General features: G+C 46.1%; 2 long non-coding RNA genes across 5 annotated transcripts in view; both read left to right on the forward strand.

The window, feature by feature from the left end:
• LOC146401553 (uncharacterized) overlaps positions 1-14,678 on the forward strand; it is an 838,561-nt gene that overhangs the window by 769,436 nt on the left and 54,447 nt on the right. The gene's annotated exons all lie outside the window — the stretch shown is intronic.
• LOC106504420 (uncharacterized) overlaps positions 1-14,678 on the forward strand; it is a 44,836-nt gene that overhangs the window by 19,031 nt on the left and 11,127 nt on the right. The window contains exon 2 of one of the 4 annotated variants that reach the window (XR_014809205.1): positions 850-1,189. The exons of the other annotated variants lie outside the window; for them this stretch is intronic. This is a non-coding gene — a long non-coding RNA (uncharacterized LOC106504420). The remainder of the gene's footprint in view (positions 1-849; positions 1,190-14,678) is intronic. 4 annotated transcript variants of the gene reach the window in all.

Consider the following 14,678-nt stretch of genomic DNA (forward strand, 5'->3'; position numbering starts at 1 on the left):
ATAACTGTGAATGTCAGTGACCCACCAAGGACTGTCCCATACAAGGAGACGTTTACTCCTTTGCGGGGACAGGCTGGGGGACAGGATGAGGGGAGGGCTGGGCTAGGGAGGAAGGGGGGGAGGGGAGGGGAGGGGTATTAACTGTGAGCAGACGGTGGCCAGAGTCCCAGGGCCAGCCAAGTGGGAGGGAGATGGAGGCCTGCTTTAGCGGATTCTAGAGCTTTCCATAACTTGATTATAGGCTTCCTTAAGGCAGGGACCATCTCGTCACTTCTCTTAATTATCTGACAACCCCTCCGCAGGGCTGGGCGCATAGTAGGCATTCTGCCCAAGCTTGAACTTGAACACGCTTACATTATTTTTAAAGTGGTCTCATAATATGCGGTCCCCCCAAACTAAACTCACACCCATAATCCCAGCTATTTACATTTCTCTTTGTACCTTCCAGCGTCTTTATAGGTATACACTTACGTAAGGCTGACTTATGTAAACTCAGCCTGAGTCAAGCTTTTCCAGCAGCCTTGGCAAGAGAGAGTGCTGGCTGACAGAGTGGAAATGCGTGTCACGCTCTCTGCTCCTTCGCTCTGAAGTAACCCTTGTTCACGGGCAAAGAGAGCTGTGTGACACCCTCACTAGGCAGGTTTTCAGCTTCCCTCCACCCCCCCCCCCCGTGTTTACATTGGTGCCAAGCAGATACCTGCTTCGTTTATCTCCTGATCTGAAAGGATTCTGACTTATGTAAAAACCGACTTATGTAAGGTTTGCCAGAACGGAATACGAACGTGATGGGGATGGCGTGTGTGCAGCAACTGTTTGTTGACTTTTTTTTTTTTTTTCTTTTCTTTTTAGGGCTGCACCTGTGGCATATGGAGGTTCCCAGGCCAGGGGATGACTCGGAGCTGCAGCTGCTGGCCTATGCCACAGCCACAGCAACGAGGGATCTGAGCCACGTCTGCGACCTACACCATAGCTCACGGCAATGCCAGATCCTTAACCCACTGAGCGAGGCCAGGGATGGAACCTGCATCCTCATGGATCCTAGATGGGTTGGTCAACCACTGAGGCACAAAGGGAACTCCCTGTTGGTTGACTTTGTGCGCAGAACACCAACCATCTTGAGCTGGAAAACCTGACTTGAACACTAAAAACTTCAAGACATCCTCACACTCCAAAGGGCAGTTGCTGTATGGTGGGTATCCATCATTTGAGAAAATCCGTGAAAACAACAATCTATGATGAAGTTAGGAACAATTTGAAATGAAATCAAGGATCATTCATCTCCAATAGTATCTACACAAGTTTGAAAGAACAATAGCAAATGTAGTCGGGAATCATATTCACTAAGTGAGCGGAGATGTTCATTGCAGTGTTATTATTTAAAGTGAAAGCATTAGGATCCATTGGGGGAGGTTGTCTGTCATCCGAGTATACCATGCGGCTATTTAACTGACCTGTGCAGAACTGTGGGGGCGGGGTGGCGTAGAGGTGAAAAATGGGAAGGGAAGACGTTACAACACAGCATCTTGCTTGTGAAAATTCAGTGGTTCTTGGGAGGAGGAGGGGGCACGGAGGAACTACCCTGAGGGTCTCAAATCTGTAGGTGCTGGAAATCCATTCTGAGAGCAGGGAAGTGAGTGTCTGGCCTTGAGTTCTGGGTGGGGATGGGGAGAGGAGGCAGGCACCTGGCCAGATCATGCAGACTCCCAAGCAAAGCAGAGGCTGCTTATCCTTAGCGAGGAGACTGGGTCTTTGGGTGCCACGAGAGAGCTGGGAAGTTCTTCCTTGTGCTGAGAGCCTTCTTGCTGTGGTTTCTGACGCATCCTTCCTTTGTTTCCATTTTACATAACTGCTCACTGTGCCCTGGGCAGCTGGGTCTAGAGATCTTCATTCCGTACGTAGTTCCAGGGACCGTGTGTGTGTTTCCTAAACTCCAAATCTGGGCCTGAGGTCTGACAAGTCGCAGACGAGCTGTGGGGATTACGAAGCAGGAGATATTAAATAATCAGGGCCGTCCAGAAAGCCAGCGCCTGAGCGGAGAAGCGGGGGACCCACTCCCGCTCCCTTCCCCACTGTGGCCCCCTGCCTCCCGCTGAGGGAGTGGAGATCCGTTGGCCCAAAGCGTCCTGGGTCTTCGCAGCATCCTCCGCTTGGTGCTTCTCCGAGAGCAACGTGCTGAGAAAGCACTTGTGAGGATGGCGGGAGCGGGGGCAGGGGTCAGGGTGCTTTTTAATTTCTCGTTAGCTGTGACAGCTGTAGAGCTCGAGCAATTAAGGAGGAAGACTCCTCCAGGATGCCAGAGGGCCAGCCCCCCCCCATCCCCGCCCCAAGCTGTGCACATCTTCCTCCCTTCCTCCTTTGCCATTACACTCTGCAGCCCGCGTGGCCCCTTGCACATGCGCGCACGCCCAGCGCAGCCTCCCCTCTCTGGGCCTAGAAAACTGCGCTACAACTATGGGGAGGCGAGGGTTGCAAAGGGGTCCTTTTCCCTGAGTTGCAGTAGCGGGTACAGGTCAGGCGGAGTAGGGAGAGTCCGATGGTTCTCAAAGACGCCTTCTCCATCCTTCACTCCTGGGGTGGGTTAGACTTGCGGAAAGGGGGTCCCCTCTCTTTGGATGTGGTAATGAGGTTGGGGGTATGAAAATGACCAAGGTGGTAGTAGCCTTTCCTGCACTTCTTGACTAAGCGTCCACTCCCCAACTCAACTTGACCTTTGGGGGTGCAGGAGAAGGGTGTCAGGTGGAGAGGGTGGGAGAAGTTCTGCTTTTATTCTGTTAAGATCTCCAGGACATTAAGAGACATCTCACAAATTTCCTCTTCAGCTTCTTCCTTCCAGCAGCCTAGTCAGGATCCTGCCCATTTCCTGGATTCCTGTTCTGTTCCCAACTGTGGGAGGGAGGGGGGTATGCCTGTTCACTGCTATTCTTTTATTAACATCAGTCCTGCTGCACCAGCGGGCGTGTGTTTTTGGATGCAGGAGCAAAGCTCTATATCCCAGTCCAAACATCTCACTCCACCCACCAGCTGATACTTGAAACCCCACCATTAACACTTGCTTCCTTTAAGGGTATCTCCTTGTTAAAGCACATATGCCCTTGGGAAAGGAACCCCTTTATTGTGAACAAAAGATCTGACAGCTGACCTAGATAAAGGAGTAAGCCGGGTGGGATTCCCAGGGGCGAGGAGGGGTTGGGGGTAGTAGGTTTATAGAAAAGAGTAGACAAGCTTCACAGCTTTCCCCTGCTTCTGATTAAGTCTTTAGAGCGTGGGAGAATGACAGCCCAGGCTGGTTTTCTCTGACCTAGAAGAAAAGGAAGCCTCCAAATTCTCATGGTCATGACCATTATCATCAAGAGTCCTATACAGTGAGTTCCCGTTGTGGCTCAGCAGTTAACGAATCTGGCTAGTATCCATGAGGACATGGGTTCAATCCCTAGCCTCACTCAGTGGGTTAAGGATCTGGTGTTGCTATGCGCTGCAGTGTAGGTTGCAGACGCGGCTTGGATCTGGCATTGCTGTGGCTGAGGTGTAGGCTGGCAGCTACAGCTCTGATTCAACTCCTAGCTTGGGAACTTCCATATGCCACTTGCAACCTGAAAAAAAGAAAAAACAACCAAAAAACAAAAAACAACTTATACAGACATGAAACACCAATGATGCTACCAAGATGCTCGACACACGGCCCTTGCCCTCAAGATGCTCAGCCACCTGAGTGGCTGATGAGGAGCCTGATGGAGGTCTTAGAGAAAGGGCTTACATGTGCCCAGTGTTATCTTAGGGGGATTAGCCAGGTGGAGGTGACCAAGGACGACCTGAGATAGGAAGAGGGGATGTGAGGCTCTTTGGGAACCCTTGCCCTCATGCAGGTGGGATCTGAAAAGGCCTCAGTTGGGCTGACAGTGATGGGAACATGAAGGCTGAGACTTTTCGTTTTCCCTTTTTTTTTTTTTTTTTTTTGGTGTGTTTTTGCTATTTCTTGGGCCATTCCCGCGGCAGATGGAGGTTCCCAGGCCAGGGGTTGAATCGGAGCTGCAGCCACCGGCCTACGCCAGAGCCAGAGCAATGTGGGATCTGAGCCGGGTCTGCAACCTACACCACAGCTCACGGCAACGCCAGATCCTTAACCCACTGAGCAAGGGCAGGGACCGAACCCGCAACCTCATGGTTCCTAGTCGGATTTGTTAACCACTGCGCCACGACGGGAACTCTGAGACTTTTCGTGTTTGAAAACGAACCTCCAGGACTCTGACTATGGGGAGGATTGGGGTGCAGGCACTGAGTGTGAGTCATATGAGTGAGTAGTCCTTTAAAGTGGTCAGTAGAAGAGGCTGATCAGTAGTAGAAGAGTGTGAGTCATATCAGTAGTCCTGCAAAGTGGTCAGTTGAAGATAGCTTGCCTTTGATCAAAACATTTTACCCATTTGTGGAATAGTTCCTGGGTGTCCACGTGACACCTGGCCTAGTCTTGTGGAGGGACATGTAGACTGTTGGGTTTAGGTCTTCAGGAAGCTTACTGTCTAACTGGGGTGACATTAAAGTAAAACTCACGAAAAAGGTCATATGTAACTATGTCTTCCCATCGTACTGCTCTATATTAAATGAACACTAGTTAACACCACTGAGCAGCAGCCCTTTATTTGCTCACAGTTCTGTAAATCAGAAGGCTTGGCATGGTTGGCTGGGTTTTCTGCTTAGAGTATCACAAGGTTTAAATCAAGGTGTTGGCTGGATTAAGTTTTGTGGGTGTTTTCTTTTTCTTTTTCTTTTTGGCTTTTTAGAGCCACTCTTCTGGCATATGGAAGTTCCCAGGCTAGGGGTTGAATTGGAGCTGTAGCCACCGGCCTACACCACAGCCACAGCAATGCCAGATCCGAGCTGCATCTGCCACCTACACCACAGCTCATGGCAATGCCGGATCCTTAACCCACTGAGTTAAGGCCAGAGATCGAACCCGTGTCTTCATGGATACTAGTCAGGGTCGTTACTGCTGAGCTGCGATGGGAACTCTGGATTGAGTTTTTATCTGGAGACTCTTGGGGAAAAAATCCACTTCCAAGATCATTCTTATTGTTGGCAGAATTTGGTTCTTTGCGACTGTAGGTAGCATTGCGTTTCCATTTCTTTGCTGGCTGTCAGCCAGGGCTGCTTGCTGCTCCTAAAGCTGCCTGCATTCCTTGCCGCACGGCCACCTCCATATGGAAGCCAGCAATGGGATGTCAGGACCTCAATGCCTGACTTTCTCTTCTTTGACCAGCCAAAGAAAACTCTGCTTGTTTTTTTTTCTAATTTTTTTATGGTGGTAAAATAAACGTAACATAAAAATTTCCACCATAACCATTTAAGTGTATATCTTGGCTGTGTGAAATACATTCGTAATGTTGTGCAAACATCATCATTTCCAGAACTCTTTCATCTGACCAAACTGAAAGTATATACCCATTAAACAATAATTTTCCATCTTTCCCTCCTCTTGGTCCCCAGCCACCACCATTCTACTTTTTTTTTTTTTTTGTCTTTTTGCCTTTTTTGGGCCACTCGCGTGGCATATGGAGGTTCCCAGGCTAGGGGTCAAATCGGAGCTGTAGCTGCCGGCCTACACCACAGCTCACGGCAACGCCAAATCCTTAACCCACTGAGCAAGGCCAGGGATCGAACTCGCAACCTCATGGTTCCTAGTCCGATCCGCCACGACGGGAACTCCCCCATTCTACTTTTTGTCCTGATGATTTTGACTACTCTAAGTACGTCATATAAGTGGAATCATACCATAACCATACCGTCTTTTTGTGACTGGCTTATTTCACTTAGCATAGCATCCTCAAGGGGAATCCATACTGCAGCATATTAAAGAATGTTGATGTGCCCGATGATCGTGCATTGTAGGTATGCACCGTATTTTGCTTAGTCATTTTTCTATCAAAGGACACTTGGGTTGCTTCCATGTCTTAGCTGTTGTGGATAATGCTGTTATGAGCATAGATGTACAAGGATCTCTTTGAGACCCTGCTTTCAGTTCTTTTGGGTGTATGCCCAGACGTAGAATTGCTGGATCATATAATAATTCTCTTTTTAATTTTTTGAGGACTCTTCATACTGCGTTCCACAGTGGCTGGATCATTTTACATTCCCACCCACAGTGCACAAGGGTTCTAGTTCCTCTATATCTTTGCTGACACTTATTCTGTTCCCTCCCTCCCTGTCTCTTTTTGTAGTAATTATCTTCATGGTCGTATCGTGGTATCTCGCTGTAGTTCTGATTTATGTTTCCTTAAGCATTACTGATGTTGGACATCTTTTCTTATGCTTATGGGCCGTTTGTATATTTTTGGAGAAAGGTCTCTTCAAGCCTTTTGCCCATTTTTGAACTGGGTTGTTTGTTTTTCTTTGTTGAGAAAACTCTGCTTTTAAAAGGTTCATGTGACGAGGTCAGGCCCGTTGGGGCCATCTCTCATTTCTCGAGTCAACTGTGCCATATAGCATAACCTAATCACAGGGGTGAAAGCTGTCATGGTCACAGTCCTGGGAGTGCACAGAGCGGGTACACAGTGAGAGGGGGATCCTGGGAGGCCATCCAGGATTCTCCCTCCCAACTCAGATTTAAATGTGAAGTTTCTACAGCGGCCTATTAGACTTTACATGTTCCGACCCCTAACTTCCTCTCTCCTCAGCCATGCAGACATTCTTACTTTTCTTCAAAAAGACAAGTATGAGGAGTTCCCTGGTGGCTTAGTGGTTAAGGTCTGGGTGTTGTCACTGCTGTGGCTTGGGTTACCGCTGTGGCTCAGGTTCAATCCTTGGCCCAAGAACATTTGCATGCTGTGGTCTCAGCCAAAAAAAGAAAGAAAAAAAAAAAGAGAGAGAGAGAGAGAGAAAGAGAGAGAATAAAAGTGATGACTTCAGGAATTCCCATTGTGGCTTAGCGGGTTAAGAACCCAGTTAGGGGAGTTCCCATTGTGGCTCAATGGAAACGAACCTGACTAGTATCCATGAGGATGTGGGTTCAATCCCTGGCCCTGTTCATTGCATTAAGGATCTGGTGTTGCCGTGAGCTGTGGTGTTGGCCGGCAACTGTAGCTCTGATTCGACCCCTAGCCTAGGAACTTCCATATGCTGCAGGTGTGGCCCTGAAAAGAAAAAAAAAATAAGGGATGACTTCACCATAGATTATACAGATATTAAAAGTAAAGGATACATGTAGTAAAAGAATGTTACAATCAATTTTACTCTAATAATTTCCGTAACTTAGATGAAATAAACAAATTCCTTGAAAGACACAAACTACAGGAAGTTTACTTAAGAAGAAACAGAGAACTTGGAGTGGAGTTCCCCTGTGATGCAGTGGGTTAAGGAGCCGGCATTGTCACTGCAGTGGCGTGGGCCACTGCTGTGGTGAAGTTTTGGTTCTGACCTGGGAACTTCCCCATGCCATGGCATGGTCCCCAACCCCCAAGAAAAGAAAAAGAAAAAGAAAAAGAACTATATAAGCTGAAGAGACCTAGACCAATTTTTATATGTGTGTTTGGTATTTTTTTTTCTTAAATAAATTTTATTGAAATAGAGTTGACATACAAAGTTGTGTTAGTTCCAGGTGTACAGCAAAGTTAATCAGTTATACATGTACATATATTCGTTCCTTTCAGATTCTTCTCCCATGTAGGTTATTACACAGTATTGAAACTGGATTTAGAAGCCTCCAAGCCCAGATGGCTTTACTGATGAACTTTGCTAAACATTTAAGGAAGAAATAATATCAATTCTAGGAAATTATTAATTCTAGAAAATCACAAAGGAGGAAGAACTTCTCATTACTCTAATACCAAAATTACAAAGATATTATAGGAATGAAAAACTATAAACCAATATCCCTCATGAGCACTGATGCAAAAATTCCCAACAAATTTTTGTAAATCAAATCTAACTCTATTTTTATCTCTATGATAACACATCATGACCAAGTGGAATTTATCCTAGGAATGAAGGTTGGTAACATTAAAAAAAAAAAAAAATCAGGAGTTCCCATCGTGGCTCAGCAGAAATGAATCTGACTAGAGGATGCAGGTTCAATCCCTGGCCTCGCTCAGTGGGTTAAGGATCCAGTGTTGCTCTGAGCTGTGGTGTAGTTTGCAGACGTGGCTCGGATCTGATGTTGCTGTGGCTGTGGCATAGGCTGGGCGCTACAGCTCTGATTCAACCCCTGGCTTTGGAACCTCCATGTGCCATGAGTGTGGCTCTAAAAAAAAAAAAAAAAAAAAAAAAAAAAAAAAATCAGTGTAATTCATTATACCATCTAATTAAAAATGAAAAAAATGATCATCTTAATAGATGTATACAAAGCATTTGACAGGATTCAATAACCATTCCCGATAAAAGAATTTTAGCAAACCACGCATGGAAAGGAACTTCCACAACCTGATAAAGCACCTCTACCAAAAAACCTATGAAGGTGCTAAGATCAGGAATGAGACGAGGGCGTCTACTCTTACTGTTTCTAGTCAACATTGTACCAGAAGTTCTAACAGTGCAATAAATAAGGCAAGACACATAAATACAAGGCCTTCATATGGGAAAGGAAGAAGTAAAATTGTTTTAATTTGCTGACAACGTAATCATCCAGGTAGACCATCTGATGGAATATACGAAGAAGCTGCTAGAACTAATAAATGGATTTAGTAAGGTTGTAAGATCCAAGAGAGATATACAAAAATCAATTGTATCCCTATGTTTTAGTAATGAACCACTGGAAATTGAAATTGAAAACGGTACCTTAAAAAATGGTCCCACTGCACTGTATCTCAGAAGTTCTTCGGTTCTTTCTTAGCCGATGTCACTGATGATGGCTTTCCCTTAGTTTCTGTTTCTCCAGCTGTTTGGATGTTCTCCTGTTATTTGGTTATTAGTGCCCACACTTCTCCTCTAATTCTGTTGTAGGTGAATATTTTCCCATCCTTTTGTTGTTTTCCCTCCATTTTATGAACGTTTCCTCAGCTTTATTTTCCAAAGCTCTACGGAGTTTTTCATTTCTGCTCTGGCATGTTTGATCTTTCAAGATCTTTCTCTCTCTCTGGTGTTCTCTTTTTAGCAAATACTATTCTATTTTTGTTTCCTTTTTGCAACACTTTCCTTATCAGGATCAGGGTATAATGATAATATTTTTAAGCTTTCTTCCTGCTGCATAGTCTCGGCTTCCTCCAAGTCACGTTTTGCTTTGTTTGGGACTGTCTCTTGTATTAGAAGCTTTCCTCAGATGGCTCAGAAGCTGTTGTTTTTTGCTAATTTTTAAATGTGGGGGTCTGAAAAGCTAGTTGGAAGCCATGTGTGTGTGTGTTTTGTTATCTGTGAGCCTCACTCTAGGGTGATGTGGCAGGGAGTTTTCTTCCTTTTTTCCTTTCTTCTTTTCTTTCTTTTTTTTGCTTTTTAGGGCCACACATGCAGGATATGGAGGTTCCCAGGCTAGGGGTCAAATCTGAGCTGCAGCTGAGGTCTTTGCCACAGCCACAGCAACGCAGGATCTGAGCCCAAGTCTGTGACCTACACCACAGCTCACGGCATTGCCACATCCTTTACCCTTAACTTGCTGATTGAGGTCAGGGATCGAACCCACATCCTCATGAATACTAGGCGGATTTGTTACCGCTGAGCCGCAACAGGAACTCCGGGGCAGGGACATTTCATTCTGAAGCCTCTGACGTTAGTATCTTTGGGTCTTTTCTTCCTTTTGGGTTGTCAAGATTCCAAAGAACTGCACACTCCAGTTTCCAGCCTGGAGGAAAGAGGCCAGTGTTGTGGGATTCCAGTGGGTGAGAGGACCCAGGTCTCAGCATCCACTATGTGAATATTTTCAATGAGATACTCCTGCCTTCACTGTCCTGGGGTTTCCTTGTCAGAGACCCTTTGTTTCCCCCTCACCAGGGAGGAGACTTTGCCTGGCTGTATGGGGCAGGGGGAGAATCTGAGGATCTGACTGCTTTTTAAAACACATTCTCCAGGAGTTCCCGTCGTGGTGCAGTGGTTAACAAATGTGACTAGGAACCATGAGGTTGCAAGTTCGATTCCTGGCTTTGCTCAGTGGGTTAAGGATCTGGCGTTGCCATGACCTGTGGTGTAGGTCGCAGACGAAGCTCGGATCCCGCATTGCTGAGGCTCTGGCGTAGGCAGGCAGCTACAGCTCCGATTAGACCCCTAGCCTGGGAACCTCCATATGTCACGGGAGCGGCCCCAGAAAAAGACAAACAAAACAAAACAAAAAACCCCTACAAAACCCATTTTCTCCAGTCTTCTTTATTTACTCGACCCCCTCCACCCTTACTTCCAGAGGGAACAAGTGCCAATTCCTGAGCCTTTGGGGGATTTTAGGGTATAGATTAGGTGGTAATGGCTTTCACCATTAGGTTCTTTCCTGTTTTTTCCATCTGCTTTCTAGCTTCCAAAATTGTGAGGCTGTGATACACAACACACCTGTTCTCCCTGGCCTTGTGGGTATATACCTTAAGAAAAACAGTCAAAATGAAAGAAAAATGTAGAAAGCCTTTAACTTTGCTTTAACGGCATTTCAGGAAAGAGTGAAAGGGGCTGCCGGTGTTCAGGCTGCTATCTTTCCCCAAAGTCTCTTAATCTGTGATTCGAGGCTTTTAGGATGACCGGTTCTACTAAATCATAGACCAGGTCTGCTCTACCCGGGAGCTAATGAATTTATTCCAAGAGGGCAGAGGTGGTGTCAGTCCGGTTTACGATGGCATTTCGTCCCCCTGTGCAGGGACTGGTATGTGAGAAAATGTCAAGAAATATTTACTAAATTTATGAATGACAATAGAACAAATGAACTGCCTTCAGAATCTTTGTTATGATAAAAATGTTCCTATGTCCTTGGGGACAGAATAGAATGTGGAAATAGCCAAAAGTTATTTAATGCCAAGATGTGTGACCCAGGAGAGGGAACAAACTGAGCAGGTAATAACAACACTTTTTTTTTTTTTTTTGTCTGAAACAAGGTGTGGCACCAAATTATGAGACCGATTTCCTTGTTTGGTGTACAAGGGAGTCTGAGGTCAATTCACAGAAAGAAAGAGTCCAGAAGTGTTTTAAGCAAACTTGGTTTTCTTGGCCGAGGTTGTAAAGGTCTGGTTTTTGGATACGTAGGATTTTTGCTGCAGGGAGTCTGGAATCACACAGTATATGATTTGGAGCAAGTTGTGTAGGTTGCAGAAGGTTTTGCCTTCCATTTCGGGGCGGTGCGGGGGGGGGGGGAATGAATTGGATGCGTTCCTACTACTTCTTAGTGATGGAGTTCAATGTTGATACTAAGTCTCTGGAGGACCGAGATGTGACTGGTGGGGCAGGACGGAGCGTAAGGCCAATTTCCCAGGAAATGCATTCTGGTAGGCAGGTGGGAAGAGGCTCTGGGAGAAACCGCTTCCCTGCAGCCGAAATGGAATCAGCATCTGGGCACATCTTCCCAGCTTAAAATGACACCACCACGGCCTCAAGTATTTATAAGGCACTCACAATGTGCCAAGCCCTGTGCACTCGTCAGTCACCTCCTGACATCCTTGTGACAGCTCTGTGGAATCGATAGTTTATATCCCCATTTTCCAGGAAAGGAAACAGAGTCACAGGGAGAGGAATGTAGTGTAGATATTCCAAATCTATTTAGAGCTAGAACTATGAAAGGAAGATGGCAAGGGAGTTCCCATTGTGGCCAGTATCCATGAGGTTGCAGGTTCGATCCCTGGCCTTGCTCAGTGGGTTAAGGATCCAGCGTTGCAGTGAGCGTCAGTGTAGGTCGCAGACTTGGCTTGGATCCTGTGTTGCTGTGGTTGTGGTGTAGGACAGCAGCTGTGGTTCTGATTCAGCCATTAGGCTAGGAACTTCCACATGCTACACATGGGGCCCTAAAAAGCAAAAAGAAAAAAAAAAAAAGAAAGAAAGAAAGAAAGAAAGAAAGAAAAATCAAGGTGGCAAAGGAGGACAGAGGCATGAGGGGGATGCATTTCCCGTGGCCAAATCTTACTTTAACAGTTGGGGATTGATGGGGGCATATTTTTTTTTTTTTTTTGGAAGGGGCAGGGGCCGCTCCTGCAGCATGTGGAAGTTCCCAGGCTAGGGGTTGAATTGGAGATGCAGCTGCTTGCCTACACCACAGCCACGGCAACATCAGATCTGAGCCTCATCTGCGACCTACAGTATAGCTCACGGCAACGCTGGATCCTTAACCCACTGATTGGGATTGAACCTGAGTCCTCATGGATACTAGCCGAGTTTGTTACTGCTGAGCCACAGCAGGAACTCTGATGGGGGTATATGTGAAAATCAGTCAGTGAGTGGTCTTCTGTGGTTGCTTCATGTCGTATTTGGTGACTGACCAATGTTGCCCATTTAATTATCAAAAAGCTGCTAAGTTGTTGATCTAAAAAGAGAGGGTAAATTAAGCTTCGCCTACAGACAGTTAAAATAGAACTAGGATAGACTCAAGCATTCTGGAGATTGAACTTTGATCAATACGGTAAGTGAGGGAGTTCCTGTTGTGGTGCAGCAGAAACAAATCTGACTAGTATCCCTGAGGATTTGGGTTCGATCCCTGGCCTTGCTCAGTGGGTTAAGGATCTGGCGTTGCCATGAGCTATGGTGTAAGTCTCAGATGTGGCTTGGATCCAGTGTTGCTCTGGCTGCAGCTCCGATTTGACTGCTAGCCCAGGAACTTCCATACACCATGAGTGCAGTCCTCAAAAAAAGGGGAAAAAAAAAATCTGGTAAATGATTTTTCTGATTCACTCTGGGATGAATAATTTTCAACTTCATTTGCCTATTTTTTTTCTAGAACCCTAGTGAGTAAGGCAAGGTACCTCTTTCTGCAGTGACTGAGGTCTCTGGCCTCATGACGACCCGTGTGTGATTGAGACCTATCAATGGACTCTGATTTGAAACCCTGAAAGCATTGGACTAAAGTTATTTATTTATTTTTTTGCATCGGGGCACATGGAAGTTCCTGGGCTAGGGGGTGAATCGGAGCTGCAACTACAGGCCTACACCACAGCCACAGCCACTCTCTGGATCCTTAAGCCGCTGAGTGAAGCCGGGGATTGAAACTGCATCCTCATGGATACTAGTCGGGTTCTTTCTTAACTGGCTGAGCCATCACGGGAACTCCCTGGACTCAAGTTCTGATAGCACTTCGCTTTACTGTTAGAGCACCAAAAGGAATTTCTGGTTTTCAGCTCACTCTTTTGTTTAAACCAAAGTGGTGAAGCGGGCAGGTTTTGGAGCCAGACAGTTTAAATCCCAGGCTTTGTTGTTTATTGGTGGTATGACCTTGGGCAAGTTACTTAAACTCCGCAAACTGTAGTTTTACAATCATAACCTACGTCTCAGGGTTATCGTGGGGATTAATGAGATAAGGTAAGGCACACAGGAATGCAATCAGTGGCAGTACCGACTGTTATATCATCATCATTCGCACAGAGTCTGCACATGGTTACCTACGCCTGCAGGCCCGTATTAGTCCTTAGGCTGCCGTGGGGGTGGGACTCAGATCACCGAAAAACACAGTCCCTTCTGTGTAAGTATGCTTGGACAGAGATCTCTCACACACACATACACCCTCAAAAAGTCAAATGCATCGAATAGCAAATTGAGGCTGGTGTGAGTGCTGTAGCCAGCTCACGCTGCAGGAGTTTTGGGGAGGCCGCTGAGAAGTAATCCAGGAAGTCTTTTTTTTGTTTGTTTTGTCTTTTTCTGGGGCTGCACCCGAGGCACATGGGGGTTCCCAGGCTAGGGGTCCAATCGGAGCTGTAGCCTCCAGCCTAGGCCACAGCCACACAGGATCCGAGCTGCGTCTGTGACCTATACCACAGCTCATGGCAATGCTGGATCCTTAACCCACTGAGCGAGGCCAGGGATCCAACCGCAATCTCGTGGTTCCTAGTTGGATTCGTTAACTACCGAGCCACGATGGGAACTCCCAGGAAGTCTTTCTTTTTAGATTTATTTTTATTTTTTATATTTTTTTGCTTTTTAGGGCCCCACCCAAGGCATATGGAAATTCCCAGGCTAGGGGTTGAATTGGAGCTGCAGCTGCCGGCTTACACCACAGCCACAGCAATGCCAGATCCGAGCCATGTCTGTGACCTATGCCACAGTTCACGGCAATGCCAGATCCCTAACCCACTGAGCAAGGCCAGGGATCAAACTTGCATCCTCATGGATACTAGTTGTGTTTGTTACTGCTGGGTCACAATGGGAATTCCCTCTTAATTTTTTTTTTAATTGAAGTATAGTTGATTTATAACGTTCTGTCAATTTCTGCTGTACAGCAATACACATATACATTCTACGTATATATATGTACATTCTTTTTCTCATATTATTTTCTATTGTGTTCTATGACAAGTGATTGGCTATAGTTCTCTGGGCTATACCAAACAGTCTTGTTTTAAGAGGTGCATCTCACAGCTAGTGAGGCACAGACCAGGAGAAAGAAAGGAGCCGTGTGTGTGTTTGTGGCTTTCAGAAGACCTGTCTGGCTGGGGTAGGATGTATGTGTAGGAAGGCGGTGGGAAATAGGCAGCAAAGGAAGCTGAGGCCACACACAATAACGATATTATTAATGATGGGAATAGCAATCACCATTAATTTAGCTTCTACTGTGTGCAAGCCAGGGGCTTATGCTACCTTCTTTCCATATGTTA

The sequence above is a fragment of the Sus scrofa genome, chromosome 7, assembly GCF_054392235.1.
Source record: "Sus scrofa isolate SSC_HxYL_T2T_F1_AM1 chromosome 7, Sscrofa_HxYL_maternal_Yorkshire_Landrace_v2.0, whole genome shotgun sequence".
Classification (NCBI taxonomy): domain Eukaryota; kingdom Metazoa; phylum Chordata; class Mammalia; order Artiodactyla; family Suidae; genus Sus; species Sus scrofa.